We start from the raw sequence: 26,676 nt of genomic DNA, 5'->3' as shown, positions 1-26,676 counted from the left end.
TTGGCCGTTGAAGGCTCTGGTGATCTCGGCACCGGAAAGAAAGCCAAAACCGAAGCCCCAGGAAAGCAAGCTGCCGCGTGCGCTGATTGCCGTGAGGCTGCGGTAGCAGAGAAAGCTGGGAAGTCCGATGGGCCATACTACAAAGTTCATCGCACTAAAGGTCATGATCTCCAAGAGTGCCACCAAGTCGAACAACTTGTTAAAAAGCAAAAGCCAGAATATGAGAAGCGCGACAGCGAGAGACACCAAGAAGGTGTTGGTGGAAAAGGCCATGGCATTAGAGGGGGCCGCCACGGCAAGGCCCCTCAACATAAAGAGAAGCCTGCTAGAGGCCGTGAGAAGAAAGAGGGGGATGATGTGAGTGGCGAAGAAGATGTGGAAGAAAACAGCGAACAAGAATTCCAGAAAGCAACTGAAGCCATGTGCGTTCACGAAGGTGCGTCCCTGCACTCCTCTCTGCGTCAGCTCAAGCAGTGGGCATGTAAGGTCAATGCCATGGAGACAGCTGCAGATTCCCAGAAACCGCCCAAGTGGTCCCGCACGCCTATCATCTTTGATGAAGAGGATCACCCTGACCGCACTACTGCGGTAGGGTGTTTGCGTTGTTGGTTTCACCAACATTCCGCAACCTTAAAGTCACAAAGATGCTAGTTGACGGCGGGGCTGGGCTGAATTTGATCTCCCCCAATGTGGTCAGTAAGCTACAGATCCCTGATGAAGAGCTCAAGGTTACTGGCACTTTCTAATGAATCAACCCCGGTAGGAGCCGTCCTAAGGGAAAGATTATGTTGCTGGTAACGTTTGGTGGAGAGCTGAACTACCGGACCGAGAGGGTTGTGTTTGACGTTGTTGAACTTCCCTTGCCGTACAATGGGATTCTTGGTCATCCGGCTTTGACAAAGTTCATGGCAGCGTCCCACTATGCCTACAATACTCTGAGGATGCCAGTGCCGATGGGCGTCATCTTGATCCCATCAGACAAGAAAGATGCAATCATATGTGTGGACAAGATGTATCGGGACGCGGTAGCAACTGAGGCTGCAAAAGCTGCAGCTCCCGCCACGGAAACAAAGAAGGGAAAGAAGGCTAGCAGAGATGCCAGCAAGGAATCCGGGAAGCGCACCTCTTCGGAGTGTGCTGCACCTGTTGATGACCTGCCGGAGAGTTCCACTAGTAAGAGATCCAAGGTTGCTTCACCTGCTGTGAAGAATGTCCCGGCAAGGCAGGATGGCGCTGACGGTACATTCACAATCAGCGCCACCCTTGATGACAAATGTCGATGTGTTTGCTTGGCAACTATCTGATATCCCCGGCGTTCCTAGGGAGGTAATCGAGCACCACCTTGTTGTTTGTCCTCATGCTCGACCCGTCAAGCAGAAGGTCAGAAAGCAATCCTTGGAGCGGCAGTAGTTTATTGCTGAGGAAATTAAGAAACTTGAAGAAACTGGTTTAGTAAGGGGAGTGCTGCATCCAACATGGTTAGCAAACCCAGTGGTAGTGCGCAAGGCAAACGGGAAATGGAGGCTCTGCATAGACTTCACACACTTGAACAAGGCGTGCCCGAAGGACCCTTTTCCCCTGCCACACATTGATCAGATTGTAGACTCCACTTCCGGGTGTGATCTGCTTTACTTTGTGGATGCATACTCTGGGTACCATCAGACATTCATGCCAAGGAAGACGAAGAGAAGACCGCGTTCATAACTCCATGTGGCACGTACTGCTTTGTACTGATGCCTTTCGGGTTAAAGAGCGCTGGACCCACTTTTGCAAGGGCAGTACAAATTGGTTTTGAGCCTCAGCTGCACAGAAATGTAGAAGCTTACATGGATGATATAGTGGTCAAAACCAAGGATAGATCAACACTCATTCAAGATTTGGAAGAGACCTTTGCAAACTTGCGCAAGATCAACTTGAAGTTAAACCCTGAGAAGTGCGTATTTGGTGTTCCCTGCGGCAAGATACTTGGTTTCTTTGTGTCTCACCGAGGGATAGAAGCCATCCCCGACAAAATCAGAGGGATTGAGCAGATACAAGCACCCAAGACTGTCAAGGATGTGAGGCGTTTAAATGGATGCGTTGCTGCGCTAAGTAGTTTCATTTGCAAGTCTGCCGAGCTTGCCTTGCCTTTCTTCAAAATTTTGAAAAAGGCTGGCCCGATGAAGTGGACCCCAGAGGCAGAAGCAGCGCTACAAGACCTGAAAGCCTACCTTTCCTCTGCTCCCACCTTAGTCGCTCCTAAGCCGCAAGAACCGTTGCTGCTGTACTTAGCGGCAACGAACTAAGTGGTTAGTGCAGCGCTAGTGGCGCAGCAGAAAGTAGATGAGGAAGCAGCTGCAACAACTGTCCTCTCCGGAGATGAAACTGAGCCAGTCGGGGAAGGGTTGGGCACGGATCAAGGAAAATTAGAGAAAGTTAGCAAAGGCAGTCCCGAAACCGCAACAAAGAAGAAAGTGGTGCAACAGCCACTATACTTTGTCAGCTCCCTGTTACAGGGGGCTAGGTCAAGGTACTATGGAGTGCAAAAGCTGATCTTCAGCCTCGTCACGACCTCGAGGAAACTAAGCCACTACTTCCAAGCCCACAAGATCACAGTTGTCACTCGTTTCCCACTTCAGCGCATACTAAGGAACCCTGAAGCTACTGGCAGAATAGTTGAATGGGCACTAGAGCTATCAAGCTTTGGCCTAAAGTACAAAAGTACCTCAACCATTCAGAGTAGAGCGTTGGCGGAGTTCATTGCAGAATGGACACCCACTCCAGTTGAAGAAACACAAGAAACAGTTATCCCCGGAAAGGAAGCACCTCAGGAGTGGATCATGTATTTTGATGGTGTTTGCTCATTACAGGGCGCTGGGGCTGGCGTGCTCCTTGTTGCACCCACCAAAGAGTGTCTCAAGTATGTGGTTCAAATGCACTTTCCCCGGGAGAAGGCTACCAACAACACCGCTGAGTATGAGGGGCTCCTTGCCGGACTCAGAATTGCGGTGGAATTGGGAATCAAGAAATTGATCATCCGTAGAGACTCGCAGCTTGTGGTGAGACAAGTCAATAAGGATTACCAGAGTCCGTTGATGGAGGCATACGTAGAGGAAGTGAGAAAGTTGGAGGAGCACTTTGATGGATTACAAACGGAGCACATGCCACGTGCGCAGAACAACATTGCTGATCATGTGTCAAAGAGCGCTGCACAAAAGCCCCCTGTGGAACCAGGGACTTTTGTCCTCCACCTAACTCAACCATTAGTGTCCCCTTCAATGATGGCGAGAAAAAGGAGGAAGTTGGACTATGGCAAGCATCTCCCGGCAGGGCTTCCCGAAGCCGCTGGTAGAGAGGCTACCGGGAACAACTCCACTTCGGTTGGTGAGCAGCACCCTCTCACGGAAGCACAAGTTCTTGCGGTCGAGATGAGCGCTCCCACGAATGAGGAGGTGCCATTAATCCTTGTTGTCGAGCCTCAGGCTCCAACTTGGGCGCGACACATAGTCCACTACCTTTAAACAGGAGAACCCCCCGAAGAGAAGGAGCCGAAAGAGTAGCCCGGAGGTCGAAAATGTACCAGTTTGTCGATGACACCCTGTACATAAAAAGGCCAAATGGTGTGAAATTGAAGTGCATTTGCCAGGAAGATGGGCAGAAACTGCTAGCAGAAATACACAAGGGCATGTGCGGCACCCACATTGGATCAAGAGCCCTGGTTGGAAAAGCTTTCCGACAGGGTTTCTACTGGCCCACAGCCCTCCAGGATGCAACTGAGCTAGTCACCAAATGTGAAGCCTGCCAGTTCCACTCCAAGAACATCCATCAACCAGCCCATGCTCTCCAGACGATTCCCTTTATCCTGGCCATTTTTGGTCTGGGGGCTTGACATTTTGGGCCCCTTCCCCCATGCTACCGGGGGCTTTGAATTCTTGTACGTTGCAATCGACAAGTTTACAAAGTGGCCGGAAGTGGAGCCAGTGAGGAAGGTAACCACACAATCAACTATCAAGTTCTTGAAAGGATTGGTGTGCCATTTTGGAGTACCCGCCAGAGTGATCACCGATAATGGCACCCAATTCACAAGTCGCGCCTTCATGCAGTACATCCAAAACCTTGGGAGTAAGGTCTCCTTCGCCTTTGTTGCTCATCCCCGGAGCAATGGACAAGCTGAGAGGATGGATGCTGAAGTGCTGCGTGGACTCAAGACAAGAACTTTTGATAAGTTGAAGAAGTGCGGCAGACGCTGGATCGACGAGCTCCTGGCAGTTCTTTGGTCCCTCCATACGACACCAAATCGAGCCACCGGCCAGACTCCCTTCTCCGTAGTGTATGGGGTAGAAGCAGTGCTCCCCACGGAACTCATATACGGGTCACCTTGAGTACTTGCCTACGATGAAGTAGAGCATGAGCAGCTTCGACATGACGATGCCATACTCCTCGAGGAAGATCGTCTCTGGGCCGTTGTGCGTGCTGCACGCTACCAGCAAGCCTTGCGCCAAGGATTCATGCTCAGAGTCTTGAGGAAGGTGACCTTGTCCTTAGGCGTGTGCAATCCGCCAAGGATTCCAGCAAGTTGACACCAAAGTGGGAAGGCCCTTACTGGGTAGTACGAGTCACCAGACCTGGCGTAGTCCGTCTGGAGACCGAAGATGGCATTAAGGTGCAGAACTCATGGAATATTGAGCATCTTCGCAAGTTCTACCTGTAAGGCACGGTTGCCGGGCTCAGCCCCAGCAGCCACCTTTTGTACAAGCCTTGTCGATTGATACGTCTCCAACGTATCTATAATTTTTGCTTGTTCCATGTTGTTATATTATCATTCTTGGATTTTTTAAATCATTTTATAGCAACTTCATATCATTTTTGGGACTAACCTATTGACATAGTGCCCAATGCCAGTTGTTGTTTTTTGCTTGTTTTTTACTTCGCAGAATATCAGTACCAAACGAAGTCCAAACGCAGCAAAACTTTTTGGAGAATTTTTATAGACCAGAAGACACAACTTGGGCCAAAGAAATACCAGAGGGGTGCCCTGAGGGGGGCTCAACCCACCTGGGCGCGCCTGGGGGCCCAGGCGCACCCTGGTGGGTTGTGCCCACCTCGGTGGCCCCCCGCACAGCCTCTTCGCCCTATAAATTCACAAATATTCCAGAACCCCCAAAAATAACCCTAGATCAGAAGTTCCGCCACCGCAAGCATCTATAGCCACGAAAAACCAATCTAGACCCCGTGCCGGCACCCTGCCGGAGGGGGAAATCATCACCAGTGGCCATCTTCATCATCTCGGCGGCCACCATGATGAGGAAGGAGTAGTCCACCCTCGGGGCTGAGGTTTTGTACTAGTAGCTATGTGTTTAATCTCTCTCTCTCTCTCTCTCTCGTGTTCTTGATGGCACGATCTTGATGTATCACGGGCTTTGTTAATATAGTGAGATCATATGGTGTTTCCCCCTCTCTGTCTTATTGTGATGAATTGAGTTTTCCCTTTGAGATTTTATTTTATCGGATTGAATACTTTTATGGATTTGAGGGCACTTGATATATGTCTTGCATATGAATACCCGTGGTGACAATGGGGTATTATATTGATTCACTTGATATATGTTTTGGCACTCAACTCGCGGATTCCCGAGGTGACATTGGGGTAATCTATGCATAGGGGTTGATGCACGTTTTCGTCCTTGTTTCTCCGGTAGAAATCTTGGGGCACTCTTTGAGGTTCGTTGTGTTGGATCGAGTATTATGAATCTGAAATTGTTTGATGCGTACCGTATAATTAACTCATGGATACTCGTGGTGACATTGGAGTATCTGGGTGACATTAGAGTTGGTTGATGCGTATCATATGGTGATATTTTAGTACAAACTCTTGGATAGATCGAACGGAAAGAATAACTTTGCGTTATTTTAGTGTGAACTCTTGAATAGATCAAACAGAAAGAATAACTTTAAGGTGGTTTCCTACCCTACAAACAATTTCTTCTTATGTTCTCCGCTAGATAAGAACTTTGGAGTGATTCTTCATCGCACGTTGAGGGATGGTTATATGATCCAATTAGATTAGCATTGTTGAGAGATTGCACTAGCGAAAGTACGGACCCTAGGCCTTGTTTTCAGGCATTGCAATACCGTTTGTGCTCACTTTTGTTACTTGCTACCTTGCTGTTTTTTATTGTTCCTATTACAAAAATCAATATCTACTATCATTACTACACTTTTATCACCATCTCTTCGCCGAACTAGTGCACCTATACAATTTACCCTTGTATTTGGTGTGTTGGTGAGACAAGAGACTTTTTATTATTTGGTTGCAGGTTTGTTTGAGAGAGACCATCTTCATCCTACACCTCCCACAGATTGATAAACCTTAGGTCATCCACTTGAGGGAAAATTGCTACTGTCCTATATAATTCTGTGCTTGGAGGCCCAACACGAGTCTACAAGAATAAAGTTGCGTAGTAGACATCAAGCTCTTTTCTGGCACCATTGCCGGGAAGCGAGTGCTTGAAGGTATATATTTAGATCTTGCAATTGAATCTTCTAGTTTCTTGTTTTATCACTAGTTTGGTTTATAAAAAGAAAACTAAAAAAAGGAATTGATGTTGCATCATATTGTTCATCTTTATAATGTCTTTCGTGAAAATGATGGAAAGGAAAATTGTGCTCAATTGATAGAAGAAGAATTCAATAAAATGTTAGGCATAAATGATGAGCATGATTGCAATGTTGTTGGTATGAACTCCTTGAATATCGATGATGCTAATGATATGCAAAGCCATAATCTTGGGGATGCTATGTTTGATGAAGATGATATTTTTAGTCCCCCAAGTTTTGATGTGAAAATTTATTATGATGAAAGCATGCCTCCTATTTATGATGATTATATTGATGAAAGTGGATTTGGAGAGGTCATGACTTTATTTAGTGATGAATCCACTATTTTGGAAGAGGTTGCAATTGATTATGACAACAAAGTTCCTATATATTATGATTATGGTGATGAGATGTATGGTATATTGAATAATTATAACCATGAAACTTGTCATCATGATTTTAATTTCCAATCACATGATTGTTATTTTGCTGAGTTCACTCCCACAACAATTTATGATAATAAACTTGCTTGTCTGAAGAGTAATTAATTTCTATGCTTGTGGATCATGAAAAGATGCTTTATGTGATAGTTATATTGTTGAATTCATTCATGACACTACTGAAAATTATTATGAGAGAGGAACATATGCTTCTACATATCACAATATTATCAAGTTTCCTCTCTTTATGTTGAAAGTTTTGACTTGTACTTGTTTTGCCTTCCTATGCTAGTTGATTCTTGTTCCCATAAATTGTTTGCTCACAAAATCCCTATGCATAGGAAGTGGGTTAGGCTTAAATTTTCTAGTCATATGCTTCATGATGCTCTCTTTGTGTTTCAATTCTTATCTTTTATGTGAGCATAATTGAAATCATCATGCCTAGCTAAAAAGGCATTAAAGAAAAGCGCTTGTTGGGAGACAACCCAACATTTACCCCTACTGTTTTTGTGTGTTTACATGATTAGACTACCGTAGTAATCATGTTTTATAGCTTTTGTTTCAATAAAGTGCCAAGTAAAGCCTTTGGGATAGTGTGGATGATAGTTGACTTGATTCTGTGCAAAAACATAAACATTTTCTTCCAGTAACAGAATTGTTTAAATTCACTGGAACGTGATAAAATTCTGAAATTTTTACAGATGATTGACATACAAATTGCCTACATCTTCCTAATTGTTCAGAATTTTTTAAGTTACAAAAGTTGGCTAGAGTCCAAATTACTACAAACTGTTATGTTTTGACAGATTCTGTTTTCAATGCATAATTTGCTTGTTTCCTAGTTTCTATGGCTTATATTGCTCAATATAAATTGTGGAAATGATAAGGTACAGTAGGCATTGTGTGAGAACAATTATTAATCTTGTCTTTGGCATTACCAATGTGAATGATTTGTCTTTATCATACTAACCTATCTCACGAAGTTCCGTTAAAAGTTTTGTGTGACTGAAGTTTTCAAGTTTTGGGTGAGATATCAATGTGAGGAGAATAAGGAGTGACAAGAACCTAAGCTTGGGGATGCCCAAGGCACCCCAAGGTAATATTCAAGGAAGATTCAAGCAACTAAGCTTGGGGATGCCCCGGAAGGCATCCCCTCTTTCATCTCCAATACTATTAGTAACCTTACTTGGGACTATATTTTTATTTGTCACATGATATGTGTTTTTCTTGTAGCGTCATTTTATTTTGTTTGTGTTTTCTTGTTTCTATTTAATAATAAAGTTTTTCATCTTTCATTTCAATAAATATGTCAAGTATAGCCTTTGCCATGCTTATTTTGAAATTCTATATGTGGCTGTTTGAAAACAGAAAGTTGCACGCTAGTGCGTGAATTCTCTAGAAAAGTCGGAATGTGATAAAATGTTGAAACTTTTTGCAAAATAAGATATGATAAATTTTCTACAGTGTGGTAAATTTTCTTAATTTTTGGAATTAAATAAATAAGATCTTGCTTCATCCTTTACAGACTATTCTGTTTAGAGAGATTGTTGTTATGTTTGCATTGTGTGCATATGTTTGCTAGATTAATGATTCTATTTGAGGATAGGAGTGTTAAATATGCAAAGGAATTTAGTATGCAATGTTAAATAATAATTTTAGTGATTTTTTACAGTAGAGAATGATAAGGTGTTGCATTGTTTTATACTAACTTATCTCACGAGTTCTTATTGAGTTTTGTGTGGATGAAGTTCTTAAGATTTAGGGAAACCATGATATAAAAGGAATTAAGGAGCTCAAGCTTGGGGATGCTGATGGAATCCCAAGATAATACTTCAAGAAGTCTCAAGCATCTAAGCTTGGGGATGCCCCGGTAGGCACCCCACCTTTCTTCATCAACAATTATCGGTTAGTATCGGTTGAGCCTAAGTTTTTGCTTATTCACATGAGTTGTGCTATCCTTGGAATGTCATTTTATTTTGTTTTGCTTGCTGTTTTAATAAGATACTTAGAACTGAAAGTTTTCAAATAATAGAGAGTCCTCAAATAGCTACCCATTTACAGAACTACTCGCTTGATCTTCACTTATATCTTTTTGGAGTAGTTTGTTGAACACTCTCATGCTTCACTTATATTATTTTGAGAGTTGATAATAGTGATGACAATATGCACAAGCTGTGAATTTGGTCCTAGTATTATGAATATTCAAGAAGGATATAATAAAAACTTGCATGTAGATCATTGGATATGATAAGTTTGATTCCTTGCAATAGTTTTGTGATATGGAGATAATAATATGTGAGTCATGTTGGTGAGTAATTGTGCTTTAGTAAGAATATTGGTGTTAAGGTTTGTGATTCCCTATGCAAGCACGAAAGTCATAGTTATGCAATGAAATTACATCCTACTTGTGGTGGATTATTCGGTGTTAGTTATGCTCAATGCTCGTTTATGTGAATTTTCATTTCTTGGTTGGTTGCTTCTCAATCTTTTTGCTAGCCTCCACGTGTACTAAGTGGGAATACTACTTGTGCATACAAATCCTTAAACCCAAGGTGTGCCAAATGAGTCCACCATACCTACCTATATGCGGTATTTCCATGCCGTTCCAAGAAAATTGTATGTGCCATCTCTAATTTTCAAATAAATTTCCGTTTTGTGTGCTCGTACCGCTCATGAAGCGGTAGGGGTGGCCAATATTTTCCCTGCTAGATGTGTTATACTCAAGATGGGTGTTTATTCACTTGTCATTGCACGAGAGTATGGCGGTAATAGGAATGCCCAGTCCCGAAATGAAAAAAAATTTACTTTATGTTGTCAAATAATAAATTCCTTGGAAAGTGTTGGTATGTGATACGTCCATTTTGTATCATGTTTTCCTACTGTTATTTATGATGTTTTATGCATAATAATGCTTTTCGGAGTAATTCTAATGCCTTTTCTCTCATAATATGCAAGGTCCACACAAAGAGGGAGAATTCCGGCAGCTGGAAACCTGGACCTGGAAAAGCTACGTTAGGCCACCTATTCTGCACAACTCCAAACAAGCTGAAACTTTACGGAGATTTTTTATGGAATATTTGAGGAATATTGGAGCCAATAAGTACCAGAGGGGGCCCACCAGGTGGGCACAACCCACCTGAGCACGCCAGGGAGGACCCTGGTGGGTTGTGCTCACCCAGGCCCACCTCCGGTGCCCATCTTCTGGTATATAAGTCATTTTGACCTAGAAAAATAAGGAGAGGACTTTCGGGACGGAGCGCCACCATCTCGAGGCGGAACTTGGGCAGAACCACTTTTGCCCTTCGGCGGAGCGATTCCGCCAGGGGAACTTCCCTCCGAGAGGGGAAAATCATCGTCATCATCATCACCAACAACTCTCCCATCTTGGGGAGGGCAATCTCCATTAGCATCTTCAACAGCACCATCTCCTCTCAAAACCTAGTTCATCTCTTGTGTTCAATCTTTATACCGGAATTATAGATTGGTGCTTGTGGGTGACTAGTAGTGTTGATTACTGTATGGTTCATTTGGTGGAAGATTATATGCTCATATCCAATATGCTATTTAATACCCCTCTGATCTTGAGCATGATTATCATTTGTGAGTAGTTACTTTTTTTGTTGAGGTCATAGGAGAAATCATGTCGCAAGTAATCATGTGAACTTGATATGTGTTCGATATTTTGATAGTATGTATGTTGTGATTCCCTTAGTGGTGTCATGTGAACGTTGACTACATGAAACTTCACCATATTTGGGCCCAAGTGAATGCATTGTGGAGTAGTTATTAGATGATGGGTTGCGAGAGTGACAGAAGCTTAAACCCTAGTTTATGCGCTATTCCATAAGGGACCGATTGGATCCAAAAATTTAATGCTATGGTTAGAATTTATTCTTAATACTTTGTCGTAGTTGTGGATGCTTGCGAGGGGGTTAATCATAAGTAGGAGGTTTGTTCAAGTAAGAACAGCACCTAGGCACCGGTCCACCCACATATCAAATGATCAAAGTAGCGAACACCAATCGAATCAACATGATGAAAGTGACTAGATGAAATTCCCGAGTACCCTCAAGAACGCTTTGCTTACCATAAGAGACCGTTTTGGCCTGTCATTTGCCTCAAAAGGATTGGTCTACCTTGCTGAACTTTTGTTACTACTATCATTACTTGCTTGTTACAAATTATCTAGCTATCAAACTACTCTGTTACTTACAATTTCAACACTTGCAGACATTACCTTGCTGAAAACCACTTGTCATTTCCTTCTGCTCCTCGTTGGGTTCGACACTCTTACTTATCGAAAAGAGCTACAATTGATCCCCTATACTTGTGGGTCATCAAGGCTATTTTCTGGCACCGTTGCCGGGGAGTGAAGCGCCTTTGGCAAGTGGAATTTGGTAAGGAAACATTTATTTAGTGTGCTGAAATTTATTGTCACTTGTTAATATGGAAAACAATCCTTTGAGGGGTTTGTTCGGGGTATCTTCACCTCGACGGAACCACGATTAGCTTCCCCTCAACCTAATGCACCTACTGAAAATATTGAATATGAAATTCCTTCGGGTTTGATAGAACAACTGCTAGCTAATCCTTATGCAGGAGATGGAACCGAACATCCTGATATGCACTTGACTCTGAGATGGTTTAAGCTTGCAGGTTTACCCGGAGATGAAGTTATGAAGAAGGTTTTCCCTTTAGCTTTGAAGGGAAAAGCATTGGCATGGTATAGGCTATGCGATGATATTGGAGCTTGGAATTGGAATCGATTGAAACTGGAGTTCCACCAAAAAAATTATCCTATGCATCTAGTTCATCGTGATAGGAATTACATATATAATTTTTGGCCTCGTGAAGGAGAAAGTATCGCTCTAGCTTGGGAGAGGCTTAAGTCATGTTATATTCGTGCCCCAATCATGAGCTCCCAAGAGAAATTATTATCCAGAATTTTTATGATCGGCTTTCTCATAATGATCGATCCATGCTTGATACTTATTGTGCTGGTTCTTTTATGAAGAAGACTATTGAATTCTGGTGGGATCTTTTGGAAAGAATTAAATGCAACTCTGAAGATTGGGAACTCGATGAAGGTAAAGAGTCAAGTATTAAGCTTAAGTATGATTATGTTAAATCTTTTATGAATACCGATGCTTTTCAAAAGTTTAGTACTAAATATGGACTTGACTCTGAGATGGTAGCCTCCTTTTGTGAATCATTTGCTGCTCATGTTGATCTCCTTAAAGAGAAGTGGTTTAAATATCACCCACCTATTAAAGAAGAAATTAAAAAACCGGTATCGGTCAAGGAGGAAACTATACTTTATAATGTTGATCCAGTTGTTCCTACTACTTATATTGAGAAACCTAAAGGAACATGCTAAAGTATCGACTGTGGTCAACAAAAGTTATATTAGAACACCTAAACCTGATGAACAAATTAAAGTAGAGCCTAGTGTTGCTATGGTCAAAGATATCTTGGAAGAAGATATAGATGGGCATGTTATTTACTTTTCTAATGAAGCTACTAGAATTGTCAAACCCGATAAAACAGATAATCATAGACCCGTTGTTGGCATGCCCGTTGTCTCAGTTAAAATAGGAGATCACTGTTATCATGGTTTGTGCGACATAGGTGCAACCGTAAGTGCAATTCCTTACACCTTATATCAAGAAATTATGAATGACATAGCACCCGCAGAGATAGAAGACATAGATGTTACTATTAAACTTGCTAATGGAGATACTATTTCACAAATTGGGATTGTTAGAGATGTTGAAGTCTTGTGTGAAAAAATAAATACCCTACTGATTTTCTTGTTCTTCGTTCTCCACAAGATGACTTCTATCCCATTATCTTTGGTAGAACTTTCTTGAACACCATTAATGCTCAAATAGATTGTAAGAAACAAACTGTCGGTGTCAGTTTTGGCGATGAGTCTAATGAGTTTAATTTTTCCAAGTTTAGTAGAAAGCTTCATGATAAAGAATTGCCTAGTAAGGATGAAATGATTGGTCTTGCTTCTATTGCTGTTCCTCCTACTGATACTCTAGAACAATATTTTCTAGACCATGGAAATGATTTACATATGCATGAGGGAAATGAAATGGATAATATTTTCTTTGAACAACGTCCTCTGCTTAAACACAATTTGCCTATTGAAACTCTAGGAGGTCCTCCTCCACCTAAAGGTGATCCTGTGTTTGAATTAAAACAATTGCCAAACACTTTGAAATATGCTTATCTTGATGAAAAGAAGATATACCCTGTTATTACTAGTGCTAACCTTTCAGAACATGAAGAAGAAAGATTATTGCAAGTTCTAAGGTAGCACTGAGCTGCTATTGGATATACTCTTGATGATTTAAAGGGCATTAGTCCCACTCTCTGTCAGCACAATATTAATATGGAACCTGATGCTAAACCTGTTGTTGATCACCAGCGTCGGTTAAATCTGAAGATGAAAGAAGTGGTAAGAATGGAAATATTAAAACTTCTGGAAGCAGGTATAATCTATTCTATAATTGATAGTAGATGGGTAAGCCCTGTTCATTGTGTTCCAAAGAAAGGAGGTATTACTGTTGTTCCTAATGATAAGAATGAACTTATTCCACAAAGAATTGTTACATGCTATAGAATGGTAATTGATTTTAGAAAATTAAACAAATCAACTAGAAAAGATCATTACCCTCTGCCTTTTATTGATCAAATGCTAGAAAGATTATCTAAGCACACACACTTTTGCTTCCTTGATGGATATTCTGGTTTTTCACAAATACATGTTTCTCAACATGATCAAGAAAAGACCACTTTCACTTGTCCCTTTGGAACTTATGCTTATAGACGTATGGCTTTTGATTTATGCATTGCACGTGCTACCTTTCAAAGATGTATGACTGCTATATTCTCTGACTTTTGTGAAAAGATTGTTGAGGTTTTCATGGATGACTTCTCTGTTTATGGGAAGTCTTTTGATGATTGTTTAAGCAATCTTGATCGAGTTTTGCAGAGATGTGAGCAAACAAATCTTGTCTTGAATTGGGAGAAGTGCCACTTTATGGTTAATGAAGGTATTTTTTTGGGCCATAAAATTTCTCAAAGAGGTATTGAAGTGGACAAAGCTAAGGTTGATGCAATTGAGAAAATTCCATGTCCTAAATACATCAAAGGTATTCATAGTTTCCTAGGTCATGCTGGTTTCTATAGGAGATTTATCAAAGACTTTTCTAAAATTTCTAGGCCTCTTACAAATCTTTTGCAAAAGGATGTTCCTTTTGTTTTTGATGATGATTGTTTAGAAGCCTTCGAAACACTCAAGAAAGCCTTAATTTCTGCACCTATTGTGCAACCACCTGATTGGAACTTGCCTTTTGAAATTATGTGTGATGCTAGTGATTATGTTGTTCGTGTTGTTCTAGGACAAAGAGTTGATAAGAAACTGAATGTTATTCATTATGCTAGTAAAACTCTAGACAGTGCACAACGGAATTATGCAACTACTGAAAAATAATTTCTAGCAGTGGTGTTTGCTTGTGACAAATTTAGATCTTACATTGTTGACTCTAAAGTTATCGTTCACACCGACCATGCTGATATTAAATATCTTATGGAAAAGAAAGATGCTAAACCTAGACTTATTCGATGTGTTTTCTTGCTACAAGAATTTGATTTACATATTACTGATAGGAAAGGAGCTGAGAACCCAGTAGATGTTAACTTGTCTAGGCTTGAAAATGTGCTTGATGACCCACTACCTATTGATGATAGTTTCCCTGATGAGCAGTTAGCTACAACAAATGTTTCTAATAATACTCCTTGGTATGCTGATTATGCTAATTACATTGTTGCTAAATATTTACCACCTAGCTTTACTTACGAACAAAAGAAAAAATCTTCTATGATTTAAGACACTACTTTTGGGATGACCCACATCTTTATAAAGAAGGAGTAGATGGTATTATTAGACGTTGTGTACCTGAGCATGAACAGGGACAAATCCTACAGAAATGTCACTCCGAAGCTTATGGAGGGCATGATGCTGGAGACAGAACTGCTCACAAGGTATTGCAATCTGGATTTTATTGGCCTACTCTCTTCAAGGATCCCCGTAAGTTCGTCTTATCTTGTGATGAATGTCAAAGAATAGGTAATATCGGTAAGCATCAAGAAATGCCTATGAATTATTCACTTGCTGTTGAACCATTTGATGTTTGGGGATTTGATTACATGGGACCTTTTCCTTCCTCTAATGGGTATACACATATTTTGGTTGCTGTTGAGTATGTTACTAAATGGGTAGAAGCTATTCCATCCAGTAGTGCTGATCACAACACCTCTATTAAAATACTTAAGGAAGTTATTTTCCCAAGGTTTGGAGTCCCTAGATATTTAATGACTGATGGTGGTTCACACTTTATTCATGGTGCTTTCCGCAAAATGCTTGCCAAGTATGATGTTAACCATAGAATTGCATCACCTTATCATCCTCAGTCTAGTGGTCAAGTTGAACTTAGCAATAGAGAAATGAAATTAATTTTGCAAAAGACTGATAGTAGGTCCCGGAAGAATTGGTCTAAGAAATTAGATGATGCACTTTGGGCTTATAGAACAGCATATAAAAATCCTATGGGCACGTCTCCTTATAAAATGGTTTATGGAAAGGCTTGTCATTTCCCTCTTGAGTTGGAACATAAAGCATATTGGGCAGTCAAAGAACTCAATTATGATTTCAAACTTGTCGGTGAAAAGAGGTTATTTGATATTAGCTCATTAGATGAATGGAGAACCCAAGCTTATGAAAATGCCAAATTATTTAAAGAAAAAGTTGAAAGATGGCATGATAAAAGAATCCAAAAGCGTGAGTTCAAAGTCGGAGAATATGTTCTTTTGTACAACTCTTGTTTCAGGTTCTTTGCAGGAAAACTCCTCTCCAAATGGGAAGGACCCTATGTTATCGAGGAGGTTTATCGGTCTGGAGCTATCAAAATAAATAATGCCGAAGGTACTAACCCGAAGGTTGTCAATGGGCAATGAATAAAACATTATATCTCAGGTACGCCCATTAATGTTGAAACTAATATCATCCAAACACTGACACCGGAAGAACAAATAAAAGAGTCCTTCCGGAACACTCCAGAATCATGAAAAAAGAGGAGGTACATGATAAGGTAAGTAAATGGACTCCAAAAAATCCGCAAAAATATATTTTGTCAGTTTTGGAATATTTAGAAAATTAGGAAAATAAAAAACTACCAGGAAGGTCACCCTGGTGGGCACAAGACACCAGGGCGTGCCTGGCTTGCCAGGCGCACCCAGGTGGGTTGTGCCCACCTCGGGTACCTTCCGGACTCTGTTTTTCTACTGTTTGCTTATTTCCCAAGATAAAAAATCTTTATATACCCCCCGAACCTATTGACCACCGTATCGCGGAGAAATCTTCTGTTCTCTTTTCTTGCTATTTTCGGTCAGATCTGTCAAGCCAGGCATCATGTCTTCCTCCTCCTTCAACCACGTGGAAGAGGTTGCTTGCTTGATGAAGATCGAGCTGAAGAGAGAAGAGCCCGTAGAAGCCATCAAGGGAGACAAGAGGAAGGAGGCTACCGTAGATCAAGCTCCGGTGGTCGAGCAAGCACTACCGGCCGAGGAGGAAGAAAAAGATATCCTTAAACCTTACTATGCTCATCTTATCCCCACTGAGATTGAAGCCTTTCGGATCATTGAAACGGTTCGTGTGCAAAATAAATATCTCACTCGTGAAAATATCCTGCATCAAGAGCACATCATCTTCCTCCGGAGCGTCATCCGTAGATTGGAGAACCTCTTGATCTTGAAGGACAGGATCGCCTCTGCTTCATCACCACCACCTTCTTCTTCATCACCAAAATAAAATTGAGTATCGGGTATGGGCACTCCCCTTGGCTTCCGCCAAGCTTGGGGGAGGTGCCCCGGTATCGTATCACCCCATTATCTTTTGCATTTACTTATTTTAGTTCAATCCATAGTTATATTTTGCTTTAGATGAATAAAAGTTTAGTTCGATCCTTTCTTTTCGAGAGTTTGCTTAGTGATTTACCTTGTAATCGTGTGCAAGGTATATAATAAAGTTTAGTTTGAGTTTTTGCTTTCTTTACTTTTCATGTTGCAATAAATAGAAAGGAAATAAATTAAAAAGATCATATGCTAATCTTATGGTAGGTGATGACACCACATAAGGAAAAGTATAAGTAGGAAATTTTATTAGAGATTGACAAACATAGCATTGGTCAATGATGCAACTCATGAAAGAATTAATAAGGGAAGAGAAGATTCACATATAAATACACTATCCTATAGATCTTTTGTGATTGTGAGCTCCCATCAAAATATTATATGCCAAAATTGTTGACGTTGGACAAGGAAGACAACGTAATGATTTATTTTGTTCATATTCACATAGAAGTTATATTGTCATAGATCCTTCAACATGTGGTGCTTGCCCCTATCTTTGCTAGCCAAAAATTCTGCACTAAGTAGAGATACTACTTGTGCATCCAAAAACCCTTAAACCCAAATCTTATTTTCAAGAGTCCACCATACCTACCTAGGGATCAAGCAAGATCCCTCAAGTAAGTTGTCATCGGTGCAATAAGGCAATAAAAATTGCTTCTAAAAGTGTGAGATCATTTAGTGTAAGAGAAAATTGAGCGTTGTACGAACTTGTGATGGTGGAGAATAAAAGCGACAAACTAGATAATAAAGGTTGCCATCACAAGGGGCAATATAACGTGACTTTCATTTGCACTAAGGGGTTGAGCATACAAACAAATAAGCGCATGGCAACCTCTGCGAAGGGCCTATCTCTTACTTTTATACAAGAGTCAAAGTTTCTTCTATCTATTCCTTTTTATTTTTCTCCTTTGGCAAGCATCATGTGGTGAGAAAAGATCTAGGCACATATGTCCAGTTGAATATGGTGGCATGAGTTATTATTGTTGACATCACCCTTGAGGTGAGTACGTTGGGAGGCGAAACTATAAGCCCCTATCTTTCTATTCGTCTGGTTGAAACGTTTTACTCATGTGAATGCGGTGAGTGTTAGCAATCATAGAAGACTATATGATGGTTCAGTATGTGGACTTGCCTAAAGGCTCCGATACGTGACCCTTCCTGAAAAGATGATGAATTGTAGTTGCAGAGTTGACTGAGAACATAGTTTGTTGGTTCATAATAGAGTTTATGCTTTATACTTCAACTAGCAGAGTCACCCGCGCATTTGCGCGGCTAGAATGGTTACACATTGTTATACTATTTCTTTGTGCGAGCTCCATGACCATCTGCTTTCCAACATGAACTAAATCTAATCATCAATTGCTCATGCCAAAATCATCTGTGCTTTCTGTCCACTCACCTCAGATCTAAGAATACTGTTGTGGGTCGACACCCAGTGTATCAGTGTGGTCATGTAAGTTGAGTTAGTGGTGAATACTTATTTAGGTGTGTTTTTTATCTCCATCCTAGAAGGTCAAACGACTTACATATGCCTAACTCCCATTAGCCAGGAATAGAAAATACATAATTTGGGTTGTGAGAACCATCAGTTTTTGGTAATGGGAAAGAGCTCATAGGATAATTTCCACATGGAACTGGAAGGTCCAAGGATTGTCAATAAAAATGTCATAGGAGATACAATGATAGTAACTAACAAATAAGCATCAACTAATTATATATGAACACCAGCTTTAACATAGAGGATGCAAAAATTCCCATCTTGAATTTGTCATTGAACACCATTAGTTATCGCTCTTTGTACCAAGATCATATATATATATTCTAGCTACATACACTTATAGTGTTTTCTTGAAATTGGCGTCTGTAATTTATTTACTATTATTTCTAAGTTGTTAGAGATGTACGTCTAGTTTTTTGTCGTTCTTTGTACCAAGATAATACATGTAGACCTCATTTCTTAAAATTTGTGTTAAGTTTGACTATCCGTCTAGCTTTTTGTTCATAAATCTCACAACAGTAGTAATAATTAGGAGTGACTATAACTAATGGCTAGATTGATAGCACATGAAAATTTTAAGTTTTGTTGTTAATGCGGCCATGGCAAGAAAAACACAACTTACAAATCCACTTCACATTATCTTTTTAATCTGCTCTAAATAGAATTAGATATTGGGAAATTTAGGAATCTAAATTGTACTTTCATTTTACATATGAACACAAATTGCATCATATAGCTTGTAGTTGCCCCTACTTTTTTGGCTGTGTTGACTCGCGGATTACTACAACCATAACTGTTACAATTTGTGCATGTCAGCTTAGGTCTTCACATGATCATCTTTACACAACATTAAGCTGTGTTTTTCATATCGCTGTTACAGTATAAATTAATAAATGATAGTATTACAAAAAATAGTAATGAAAAATATACTACTATGCTACTTGATTAATCCAATTTTTTAAAACTAAAAAGTTTGTCATGCATTTATAGACTATCTTTGGATTTTTTATGAAAATAATTTCTCTGATTTCCTTTATTCCTAAATTCATACACCTATAGAGTTGTAATCACAATACTCCTAATAAGTCTTCTTGATATAGACATTTATTTTGCTTCTATCGTCCAAGGATTTTACTTGTAGTTTCAGCAAAAAGAAATTTGCAAAATTTTCTTTTATTTCATTTAATAAACATATATTTTTATTCTTTACCTGCAATTTCAGGGTTTTTATTAATTTACTTACTATTTCATATCTAGTTATTTATCGTTCCGTTTTGGTTACCAAATCACTATCCTTTTCGGTTACCATTTTTAACACGACACAATGTAGTTCTATCATTATCCATTCACCAAGTGTTTCTAATATTACAATGGAATTCATATATAATATTCATAAATGTTACACGGATTTAATATTATATTTTATACATATTTCTAATATTATTTTATAAAATAAAAAATGCTAGTTTTTTATAATAATATCATATATAGTACTCCCTCTGCAAAATTAGTGTTGTGGTTTTAATTCAAATTTGGTCTAAAACCATGACACTTATTTTTGATGGGATGGAGTACTATAAAACAAAGTAGTTTTATGTATTTATCTTTTTTTAGAATATATTATTTATTTATCTGGTAGGCGTCATTTATAGATTGGACGAATCTACGTGTTTCATGCTTCTAATCTTTTGTCAACTCGCTTGTTCTATTAGCCATAAGTTTTTTTGATTTGCTGGAGACACTGCGTACTATTTGCCCATTAGCTTTTTTGATTTGCTAGAGCGTGAAACTGGGCCAAAATATGGCAGCTTCCTTCGAATAAATAAAAGGTGTCAGGTTCCTTGCGTAGCCTGGATTGCTATGAAAGTTAGGCTTTTCCTCTTATAATAGAATCCAAATCAGAATTGATTAGCCTGGCCGTGTACTGCGTGATGTTTGGCTTCTCAAACTTTCAGTTGTCCTTCTCCTATACGTATTTCTTTTTTTTTCATTGTTTCCATCATAGGTAGTTGTACGTGACAACATATGCAAAATAGTGCATGTCCAGAATATTTGTATGTAATGTAATATCGTTAATTCTCAGCCATAGATATTACTAATCAACGGTGTATATTATTTTAGCTAATGTGGAAGAACGTGGTGTCTTATTTGGCTTCTGTCTTAATTATATAATAGATTGTGTGATGAATTATCACTTATTCGTGAGAAGTCTATGATAAAAGTTCTATCATAGAAGTTTTATGTTTAATTTTGTTGCTGTTATAATAATCTACATGATGCTTCTATGTCCGTATTTTGTTTTTATCGACACCTCTCCCTCTAAGCATGTGGACATGTTTTTCGATTTCGGTTTTCGCTTGAGGACAAGCGAGGTCTAAGCTTGGGGGAGTTGATACGTCCAATTTGCATCATGTTTTCCTACTGTTATTTATGATGTTTTTATGCATAATAATGCTTTTTGGAGTAATCCTAATGCATTTTCTCTCCTAATATGCAAGGTACACACAAAGAGGGAGAATTCCGGCAGCTGGAAATCTGGACCTGGAAAAGCTACATCAGGCCACCTATTCTGCACAACTCCAAACAAGTTGAAACTTTACAGAGATTTTTAATGGAATATTTGAGGAATATTGGAGCCAATAAGTACCAGAGGGGGCCCACCAGGTGGGCACAACCCACCTGGGCACGCTAGGGAGCCCAGGCGCGCCCTGGTGGGTTGTGCTCACCCAGGCCCACCTACGTTGCTCATCTTCTAGTATATAAGTCATTTTGACCAAGAAGAAATAGGGAGAGGACTTTCGGGACAGAGCGCCGCCGTCTCGAGGCGGAACTTGGGCAGGAGCACTTTTGCCCTCCGGCGGAGCGATTCCGCCGGGGGAACTTCCCTCTCGGAGGGGGGAATCATCGTCATCATCATCACCAACAACTCTCCCATCTTGGAGAGGGAAATCTCCATCAACATCTTCAACAACACCATCTCCTCTCAAACCCTAGTTCATCTATTGTGTTCAATCTTTATACCGTAACTATAGATTGATGCTTGTGGGTGACTAGTAGTGTTGATTACATCTTGTAGTTGATTACTATATGGTTTATTTGGTGGAAGATTATATGTTCAGATCCAATATGCTATTTAATACCCCTCTTATCTTGAGCATGATTATTATTCGTGAGTAGTTACTTTTGTTCATGAGGTCATGGGAGAAATCATGTTGCAAGTAATCATGTGAACTTGATATGTGTTCGATATTTTGATAGTACGTATGTTGTGATTCCCTTAGTGGTGTCATGTGAACATCAACTACATGACACTTCACCATATTTGGGCCTAAGGGAATGCATTGTGGAGTAGTTATTAGATGATGGGTTGCGAGAGTGACAGAAGCTTAAACCCTAGTTTATGCGCTATTCCGTGAGGGACCGATTGGATCCAAAAGTTTAATGCTATGGTTAGAATTTATTCTTAATACTTTTCTCGTAGTTGCGGATGCTTCCGAGGGGGTTAATCATAAGTAGGAGGTTTGTTCAACTAAGAATAGAACCTAAGCACCAGTCCACCCACATATCAAATTATCAAAGTAGCGAACACAAATCGAATCAATGTGATGAAAGTGACTAGATGAAATTCCCCTGTACCCTCAAGAACGCTTTGCTTACTATAAGAGACCGTTTTGGCCTGTCCTTTGCCTCAAAAGGATTGGTCTACCTTGCTGCACTTTTGTTACTACTATCATTACTTGCCCATTACAAATTATCTAGCTATCAAACTACTCTATTACTTACAATTTCAGCACTTGTAGACATTACCTTGCTGAAAACCACTTGTCATTTCCTTCTGCTCCTCGTTGGGTTCGACACTCTTACTTATTGAAAAGAGCTACAATTGATCCCCTACACTTGTGGGTCATCAGTATGGAAGGCACCCGTGGATACGGCTAGCCATGGATTGTGAAAGAATGGTGGAAAAAGGAATAAACTTTATTTTCTGTTTGGGAACCGCCTATGATATATCTAGCATGGAAAGAGTTCGGAATTACTCGGTCATTTTTGTTGACGGGAAAAGTATGCCTCTAAAATAATTATCTCTCAATTTAAGCTATGGGCTCTGGCACCTCTACAAATCCCTACTTCCCTCTGCGAAGGGCCTATCTATTTATTTTATGCAATTTTTATTTGAGTCTCCATCTTCTCTTATAAAGCACCAACTAAGGGGCACTATGATCGTACTTGAGCATTGGATGTAGCTAATATGCGAGTGTGTTTCATGAATGGATCAATGATTGAGCATGATGGGCTAGGGATAACTTTCTTTAGTGTTGATATTTCGAAAGACATGGTTGCTTGTTGATATGCTTGAGTATTGAAATCTTCATGTCAAAACTAGACTATTGCTTTGAATCATATAAAAGTCCAATGTCCATGCTACAAAAGAAAACAATATGTGATGAACATGTTAGGCAGCATTCACATCAAAAATTTTGTTTTTACCATTTACCTACTCGAGGACGAGTAGGAATTAAGCTTGGGGATGCTGATACGTCTCCAACGTATCTATTATTTTTGCTTCTTCCATGTTGTATATTATCATTCTTGGATGTTTTACAATCATTTTATAGCAACTTTATATCATTTTTTGGGACTAACCTATTGACATAGTGCCTAGTGCCAGTTGCTGTTGTTTGCTTGTTTTTTACTTTGCAGAATATCAGTACCAAACGGAGTCCAAACGCAGCAAAACTTTTTGGAGTATTTTAATGGAGCAGAAGACACAACTTGGGCCAAAGAAGTACCAGAGGGGTGCCCCGAGGGGGGCACAACCCACCTGGGCACGCCTGGGGGCCCAAGCGCGCCCTGGTGGGTAGTGCCCACCTCGGTGGCCTCCCGCACCGCCTCTTCGCCCTATAAATTCCCAAATATTCAAGAACCCCCAAAAATAATCCTATATCAGAAGTTCCGCCGCCACAAGCCTCTGTAGCCACGAAAAACCAATCAAGACCCCGTTTTGGCACTTGCTGGATGGGGAAATCATCATCGATGGCCATCTTCATCATCCCGTCGGACACCATGATGAGGAAGGAGTAGTCCACCCTCGGGGCTGAGGGTTTGTACTAGTAGCTATGTGTTTAATCTCTCTCTCTCTCTCTCTCTCGTGTTCTTGATGTCACGATCTTGATGTATCACGGGCTTTGTTAATATAGTTGGATCATATGGTGTTCTCCCTTTGAGATTTTGTTTTATCAGATTGAATACTTTTATGGATTTGAGATCACTTGATATATGTCTTGCAATATATTGTTTCACTTCATATATGTTTTGGCACTCAACTCGCGGATTCCCGAGGTGTCATTGGGGTAATCTATGCATAGGGGTTGATACTCCTTTTCGTCCTTGTTTCTCCGTTAGAAATCTTGGGGCACTCTTTGAGGTTCTTTGTGTTGGACCGAGTATTATGAATCCGTAATTGTTTGATGCATATCGTAAAATTAACTCATGGATACTTGTGGTGACATTGGAGTATCTAGGTGACATTAGAGTTGGTTGATGCGTATCATATGGTGTTATTTTAGTACGAACTCTTAGATAGATCGAACGGAAAGAATAACTTTAGGTTATTTTAGTACGAACTCTTAAATATATCGAACGGAAAGAATAACTTTAAGGTAGTTTCCTACCCTACAAACAATTTCTTCTTATATTCTCCGCTAGATAAGAACTTTGGAGTGATTCTTCATCGCACGTTGAGGGATGGTTATATGATCCAATTAGATTAGCATTGTTGAGAGATTGCACTAGCGAAAGTGCGGACCCTAGGCCTTGTTTTCAAGCATTGCAATACCGTTTGTGCTCACTTTTGTTACTTGCTACCTTGCTGTTTTTTATTGTTCCTATTACAAAAATCAATATCTACAATCATTACTACACTTTTATCACCATCTCTTCGCCGAACTAGTGCACCTATACAATTTACCCTTGTATTTGGTGTGTTGGGGACACAAGAGACTTTTTATTATTTGGTTGCAGGGTTGTTTGAGAGAGACCATTTTCATCCTACACCTCCCACGGATTGATAAACCTTAGGTCATCCACTTGAGGGAAAATTGCTACTGTCCTACAAAACTCTGCGCTTGGAGGCCCAACACGAGTCTACAAGAATAAAGTTGCATAGTAGACATCATCGATGTGCATGTAACCCTTTGTACAAAGCCAGGCACAGACCCTATGCAAAGATAATAAAACATAGCGTTGGCACCTAAAACTTGCATGCATGTTTATTTTAGCATAACTCTGCCATGATCATTTAGGAAGGGTCATATGCTGCTGATTTTCCCCTGTGCTAACTACAGGGCCCCTGCCGTGGAAAAAATCCCAAGGAGGAGAAGTGAGAACAGGCTTGCGTATCGACCCCCGGCAACATAAATCAGATAAGCATCGTCGGTTCCCAAGGCTTCATTCCTATGTGATTGATGATACAATCACCATTAAGGAACTTATGGAGCTGCCTGACCTCACCGACAATTTCCACCTGCCCCTGTCAGCTGAAGCTTTCTAGGAATTCACCCAACTCCAATCTTTGCTGCCGCTGATCAACCTTCTGGAGGAAGAGAAGGACATTTGGGAATGTCCATTCAAGTCTGGAGGATATCAGTCAAGGATCTACTATGTGTCTTGCTTCTCACATATGGTGGTTGATCCCATATTTAAGTGGATCTGGAAATGTTCATGCACTCTCTAATTAAAGGTTTTTGGATGGCTCCTTTTGATGGATCGGCTAAACACTAGAGACATGATGCAGCGATGTCATTGGAATATCCAAAATGACACATGCGTAATGTGTATTTCTGCCTGTCATGAGGACCGTGCCCACCTTTTCTTTGCATGCAACTTCAGTCAAAGGGTCTGGAATTACCTTGGCATTTCATGGATTCTTCAACCAAACCAGACTACCTATGAGATGGCTTTATCTGCTAGAAAGGATTTTGGTTTCCCATTTTTCACAGAGGTAGTCTTCACTGCCACATGGAATATTTGGACTCAAAGGAATGGGAAGATCTTCAGAAATGAGCTGCCTTCCTTTAGATCTTGGAGGAGAAATTTTGTCCATGACATTTCTCTTTTAGCTCATAGAATCAAATGTAAATATAAGGATAGCCTAACCTCCTGGATAGCTGCCCTCCCTTAGTTTCTCTTTGTAAGTATCCTCTTTATTCTTTTACTTGTAATTTGTAACCTTGTAACTTCTCTGGTTCTTTTTTAATAAAGAAATGTGAGGCTGTTGCCTTGCACTACACAGTAAAAAAACATAAATCAGATAAGTTCCCCATAGTGTACCTCTGTGTGAAAAACTTGTGCGTAGAAAAACCTTGTCACCCTTAAACATTTGTGCTCCCATCCTCGGATTCAAAGATTACTTCAATCAGGATGTTTGCAGTAGCAATTGGAGAAAGGGTTGACAAGGGGCCGGTTCTCTTCCACGCTCCTAACTCGTCAAGCTGAGCCCTACGGCAGCAACGGAAGGGACCGACAGTATGTCTTGCCGGAAAACCTTGTTTACTTAGGAGTATAGAGGATTCATTCCTCAGCATGGATATACTACATGCACAAGCGCCAGGCAAGCATTTCTTTTTCATTAATACACGAATATACAAGTATGGATCATACAAAGTACAAACATGGGTGGGAGGGTACACTATTTAAACTAAAGTTTGGTGGATGCCTTCATCTTTTGAGTTGAAAAAAGATAAGTGCCCCGTAATGCCTTTCTTGTCCCTCTCCTCCTAGGATCTATAGGGGAGGTGAAGAGGACAAAAGGAGCGCCTGGGCAAAATCCCAGCCTGACCCCGTCAGGGCCCGTGGGACGCAGCCTGACAAAATCGGGAGGGCGGGGGCGAAGACGATGGACAGAAGGAGTGACTAGGCGATGCCCTGGTCACCATCGCCAGGACCACCGGAACACGGCAGGAGGGACACCAGCAGGGAAGATGAAGCCGGAGTCCACGGAGAAGCTTGCCGAAGTCTAGCTGGAGGAGGCGGAGACATCCACACCCAGCACCCCGGCAAATCGCTCTGCCGGGGAGAAGACCAGGTGCAGATGATGGTGCAGTCGGCACCTTGCGGACGGTGACGGTGCGGCCGGCGCTCAGCTAGAGTCCGAGCCGCCATCCTCCCGCTTGGTGCCGTCAT

General features: G+C 40.6%; 1 pseudogene; it reads left to right on the top strand.

Annotated features, from left to right (window-relative positions):
* The first annotated feature begins 953 nt into the window (after positions 1 to 953).
* Positions 954 to 26,676, top strand: part of LOC141027257 (uncharacterized) — a 66,086-nt pseudogene continuing 40,363 nt past the window's right edge.

Source organism: Aegilops tauschii, chromosome 7 (genome assembly GCF_002575655.3).
Source record: "Aegilops tauschii subsp. strangulata cultivar AL8/78 chromosome 7, Aet v6.0, whole genome shotgun sequence".
Classification (NCBI taxonomy): Eukaryota; Viridiplantae; Streptophyta; class Magnoliopsida; order Poales; family Poaceae; genus Aegilops; species Aegilops tauschii.
Note: the sequence above shows the minus strand (reverse complement) of the source record. Positions and strands in the feature narration are given on the sequence as shown.